General features: G+C 38.5%; 1 pseudogene; it reads right to left on the reverse strand.

The window, feature by feature from the left end:
• Positions 1-372: 372 nt before the first annotated feature.
• Positions 373-5,074, reverse strand: LOC137935269 (uncharacterized; annotated as a pseudogene).
• Between the last annotated feature and the right edge of the window lie 1,179 nt (positions 5,075-6,253).

Below are 6,253 nucleotides of genomic sequence, written 5' to 3' on the forward strand. Positions count from 1 at the left end.
TTGTGCATTTCCATTTTAGATGTATATTTTTTATTAAATCAAAACTTGAGTTGTCACTGGTCCCTTTATTCTTGTAAACAATGAGATAAAAGGTTAATAGATCACAACAAAATGAAAATTTTGGTGTTTATGTATGCAAAAAATTTAAAAAAACAACAAATGCAAGTAAAGAAAATTTATTCACACACCACAAATGGACACAAAGTTTTGATATCCATGTTTGGGAAATTCCACTTGTTCAACCCTAATCGCTTGTAATTTTATAAGAAAGAGATTTCTAATTGATCCTACACATGTTTTAAATATGGATATGCATGCTTGAAAAATTTTAATGATACAAATTACCTATGGGATCCAAACCTCATTAAATTCTCAAGTGATACGAACCACATCAACCCGTGACAAAACTTGATACAAAATCTGGTAATCGTCCCCAAGACCTTTCAAGTTTAATGGAAAACCGCGACCCATTGTTTTGCAAGGCAAGAACCTTTGTATGGTGAAGACGCCACAAACTGGGATGGACAATCCATTTGCTAAGTCATTTTGAATGCCACAAGAAAACCCTGATAAGTTCGAAAAGTTCCTTCAACAAGAATAAACTCTCAATATGAAGAAAATTGAAGGTTTTTAAATCCATGTACAAGTCCTCTATTTATAGTGGAGGACATCGAAAACAATGTAGAATAATCCCTTTCCCTAATTACATTCAATTAAAGGAAAACTGACGGTAACTTGGATTAAATAGAATCTAATATAATTCCAACGTGATCTTTTAGGATAAGTTGCCAACTCATTGATATCCTTGTGGATTCCATGAGATCTTCTAACCACAAGCACTTCTAGGATAGATTGCCAACTCATAGATATCCTTGTGGGTCCCACGAGATCTTCTAAATGCTTGCCCTTCCTCAGTGCACGTGTATGGCTGCTAGTCTCTCTTCCGGATCAACTTTGATAAGGGAAACCAGCCTTTGTTCACTCTCCATTGTGACTACACTCTCTTGTTGTTGTTGAACTCTCCGGACTAAGTTATTCAACATTTCTTTTAAATTTTTGGCTTGTGCCCTCATCACTAGACGAACTGGAACTTGAATTGGTTCATGAGTATTCCGTGCAGCCTGGATGTCCTCATCATTCCCTCTTCTTGAGAAAGATTTGTCCTCAAATCGTGACCTACATCAAAAGGACTTAAATCAGTAGCATTGAATGTAGCACTAACATTGTACTCACCTGGTAAGTCAAGTCTGTACGCATTGTCATTGATCCGTTCTAGCACTTGAAATGGTCCGTCTCCCTGGGGTAATAACTTAGAACATCTTTGTGCGGGAAATATTTTTTTCCTCATATATAACCACACCCAATCACCAGCCTCAAAAATTAGCTTGTGATGTCCCTTGTTAGCTTGCTTGATGTATTGTTCGATTCTCCTCTCTATGTTGACTTGAACCCTCTCATGGAGTTGCTTCACAACTTCTGCCTTCTTCTTACCATCTAAGTTCACATGCTTAGAGACAGGTAAAGGTGATAAATCTAAAGGAGTAAAAGGATTAAAACCATAAAAAATTTCAAACGGTGAGCACTTAGTAGCCAAGTGAATGGTATGGTTATAAGCAAACTCAACATGTGGTAAACAATCCTCCCAATTCTTAATGTTCTTACCAATGACAGCCCTCAACAAAGTGGATAAAGTCCTATTAACTGCTTCTGTTTGCCCATCGGTTTGAGGATGACAAGTAGTAGAAAATAAAAGTTGTTCCTAGTTTTCCCCATAATGTCTTCCAAAAGTAACTCAAGAACTTAACATCCCGATCTGACACAATTGTCCTAGGCATACCAAGTAACCTGACAATCTCCCTAAAGAATAAATCTGCAAAATGAAAAGCATCATCAGTCTTATGACAAAGAATAAAATGAGCCACCTTAGAAAACGGATCTACAACCACAAAGATTGAGTCCCTCCCATGTCGACTCCTAGGAAACCCAAAACAAAGTCCATCGAAATATCAATCCAAGGTGAACTGGGAATGGGTAGGGGGGTGTAAAGACCATTTGGCTGAACTCTCGATTTTGCTTGCCTACAAGTGACACATCTACCACAAATTCTCTCAACATCCCATTTCATGTGTGGCCAATAGAAGTGCTCCCACAAAATAGCTAGAGTCTTAGTGACTCCAAAGTGTCCCATTAAACCTCCACTATTGGATTCTCAAACTAACACGTCTCTCATTGAACGATTAGGCATACACAACCTATGCTCTCGAAACAAGAAGCTCTCATGCCTATAAAACTTACCCTTTGCAGATTTTTTAAAAGCACTATAAACTTCCCAAAAACGTGGTCATCATGATAAAGTTCCTTAATGTGCTCAAAACCAAGAAATTTAGCATCAAGAGAAAAGATTAAGGTATACCTGCGTGAAAGTGCATCTGCAACCACATTTTCCTTACCTTGTTTATACCGAATGACATAAGGAAAAGTTTCAATGAACTCAACCCATCACGCATGTCTCTTGTTCACCTTGTGTTGACCTTTCAAATGTTTCAAGTACTCATGATCTATACGAATCACAAACTCCTTTGGCCACAAGTAGTGCTGCCATGTTTCTAACGCTCAGATCAAGGCATATAACTCTTTGTCATAAGAGGGATAGTTAAGTGCTGCCCCGCTTAGCTTCTCATTAAAGTACGCAAGTGGTCTCCATCCTGCATTAGCACAACACCTATACCTACCCCATTTGAACACAATGTTCTTCTTGATAACTTCAGTAAGCGGTGTAGCGATGGTGCTAAAATATTTCATGAACCTCCTATAAAAACTAGCAAGTCCATCAAAACTTTGAACATTACCTACACTGGAGGGGATCAGCCACTCTTGGATGGCTTTGACCTTTTCTTCGTCAACCTCAATACCTTTAGCACTCACAACAAAACCTAGAAAAACAATCTTATCGGTGCAGAAATTACTCTTTTTGAGGTTAGCATATAACTTCTCCTTTCTAAGCACCTCCAAAATGAAATGCAAAATGTGAGACATGATCATGCATAATCTTGCTATAAATGAGAATATCATCAAAATAAACAACAACGAATTTACCAATGAAAGCACGCAAAACATGATTCATTAAGTGCATGAAAGTACTAGGTGCATTAGTTAATCCAAACAGCTTGACTAACCACTCATAGAATCCATGTTTAGTTTTAAATGTTTTCTTCCATTCATCTCCTTCTTTCATTCGTATTTGATGATACCCACTCTTAAGGTCTATTTTTGAAAACACACAAGACCCAAGCAGCTCATCTAACATATCATATAAACGAGGAATAGGGTGTCGAGACTTTACCATTATGTTGTTGATGTCTCTAAAATCAAAACACATACTCCATGTTCCATCCTACTTAGGCACTAGAATCACCAGTACTGCACAAGGACTCATGCTTTCTCTCACGAGCCCTTTCTCTATCAATTTTTCGATTTGCCTTTGAAGCTCTTTCGTTTCCTCCAGGTTGCTCCTATATTCTAGTCAGTTTGGAATGGATGCATCGGGAACAAAATCAATTTGATGTTCTATCCCTCGGAGAGGTGGTAACACATGTGGTACCTCCTTGGGAAATAACTCCTCGAACTCCTGCAACACAGAAATAACAACACTTGGCAGCACAACTTCAAGTTGGTTAGTGTTTAAAAGAGCCTCCTTGTACATGAGTACAATCATCGATCGCTTAATGTCACTCATTTTTGCATAGAAATTTCTCTCTTTTCTCTCTATTTTTTCCTCCTTGACCATGTCTCTTTCTTTTATCTGTATTTTTCCCTCTTTGGTTGTGTCCCTTTCTTTTCTCTCTATTTTCTCTCACTCTCACTGTGCACAACCTCACTTTTTTTTGTACGCTCATTTTTTTGCTCTCTCAAATTCTTTTGATCCCTCGATTTTTTCTGATCACTCAATTGTTGCAACCTCACTTGATCCTAATAGATTTGTTTGGGTGTCAATGGAACTAGAGTCATGGTCCACTGATTGTGCGTGAATGAGTACTTGTTGGTGAAGCTATCATGCTGCACATGTTGGTCAAATTTCCACGGTCTTCCTAAGAGTAGATGTCCAACTTGCATTGGTACCACGTCACACAATACCTCATCATCATATTTTTCGATTCGAAATTGTACCACAGCCTGCTTTATAATCCTTACTTCACCGCTATCATTCAACCATTGCATTTTGTATGGACGAGGGTACTTAAGTGTTGTGAGCCCTAGCTTCTCAACCATTGGAAGTACTAGCAACATTAGTGCAACTACCACCATCAATAATAATACTACATACCTTGTATTTCAAGTGACAAAGAGTGTGAAAGATGTTCTCCCTTTACACTTCTTCTTGCTCTTCTTGAGCTTGCAAGTTTAACGCTCATCGTGTGACTAATCCAAGCATCTCGCCATGATCTGCCCCAAACTCCTCATCTCCAATGGGAACATCCTCCAATGGTGGCATGTTTTCTAGATCATCTTAGTCTTAGGAATCAATCTCACCATTTTCATGGATCACCATAACTCGCTTGTTCAGATATTGGCTAGCTATGTGTCCTCTCCCTTAATATTTAAAACATCTAATCTCACTAGAACGAGTTGAAAGAGGGACTGATTTACCTTGAGAAGCCGTGGTAGTAGTGGCTGCTTTGGGCTCTGGTTTGGCCTTGAAGGTGGATGAAGTTTCGTCTTTCTTTGGGTAGCTTGACCTCCAAGGTGCAGTACTTGAATTCTATGGAGCTGGTCATGGCCGTATACAACCCCTCTTGAGTTACCTCTCAACTTTGATAGCTATATGCACCAAATCTTCCAATTCGACATAATGGTGTATCTCAATTGTATTAGCAATCTCGCGATTGAACCCATTCAAAAATCTGGCCATTGTCACCTCTCGATCCTCCTCCACATTAGCTCTAATCATTGCCATCTCCATCTATTTATAATATTCATCAATGCTTCGGTTACCTTGATAGAGACCTTCCAGCTTGAGGTATAGATCCCTGTAGTAATGACTGGGTACAAACCGTCGTCTCATCACCCTCTTCATCTCATCCCAATTCTCAATAGGACGTTCTCCATTCCATTTCCTATTGATGCAGAATTGATCCCAACACACAATAGCATAATCGGTAAATTCAATGACAACGAGTTCGACCTTCTTTAAGTCGGAGTAATTGTGACAATCAAAAACCAATTCCATCTTTTTTTCCCACTCGAGGTAGGCTTCATGATCACTCTTTCCTTGAAAAGCAGAAATTTTCAGCTTGATACTTCCCAAGTTGTTATCTACCCAGTTCCTAGCTTCTCTATCGAAGCCATATCTCCTATGGCTACCCACTGACATCCTATCATACTCCTCTAAATTGTCACCTTCGAATTCGCCCTATCCTTAGCTTCCATTCGATGTAGCTAGTTCCTCCCTGAGGTATTTGGAACAAATAGGGACTGCCCCCTGTGTGTCCTCTCTTCTACCCTATCCAACGCCCCATGTATTTCTTCCAACTCTGTCCTCATCATCCATTTCATCTCCCCCATAATGCTTGCATTTGTAGATTCGGAACAACGAGCGATAGGTTCTCTTCATTTGTATTTTCCTCTTGGTTATACGCCATGATTTTGATCTCTACAAACAAAGTTAGACACAGAAAAAAAAGTGCAGAGAAAAAACGGAACCTCACCACACTCCCTCACCAATCCACTTGTGTTCTTCTTTGAGTTCTTTTGAAACTAATCAAACAAGAATAAGGAATTCCAACAGCGAATCAAAATGAGAACATACCAAACGAATCAAATTTTGTACCCGGATTGTGATGATTTTTGACACTCAAGCGTGGGATTTTGGTAAAAGGGGTTCTAGACCATAAGAAACAAGATTAGAACAAAAATATTTATGAGCAATTTTTTTTTTTGGGATTCTCTTCTTTTTTTTTTTCTTCACTTCTTTTATTTTTTTAGGATCCTCTTTTATTTTTCTTCCTTTCTTTTATTTTCTTTTCGGTAATGTCACAATAACAAGACAAAGGATAATACGGATATTAAACCAGTATCAAGGAACAAGACCTAGAAGAATTCAGATACCCTTTTTTTTTTATACACTAGAACCCTAACTTCACTTTTCTATGTTCGTAAACAAAGTGGACTCAAACCTAATACCTAGAAAAGGATAGAAATCAAGAATGATGAGAATAGGATAGAAATCAACAACCCCAAGAAAAAAAATCAGGCC

The sequence above is a fragment of the Aristolochia californica genome, unplaced genomic scaffold (genome assembly GCF_029961685.1).
Source record: "Aristolochia californica isolate CCGP_79_NKW_82.1479 unplaced genomic scaffold, dmAriCali1.0.hap1 SCAF_6, whole genome shotgun sequence".
NCBI classification, from domain to species: Eukaryota; Viridiplantae; Streptophyta; class Magnoliopsida; order Piperales; family Aristolochiaceae; genus Aristolochia; species Aristolochia californica.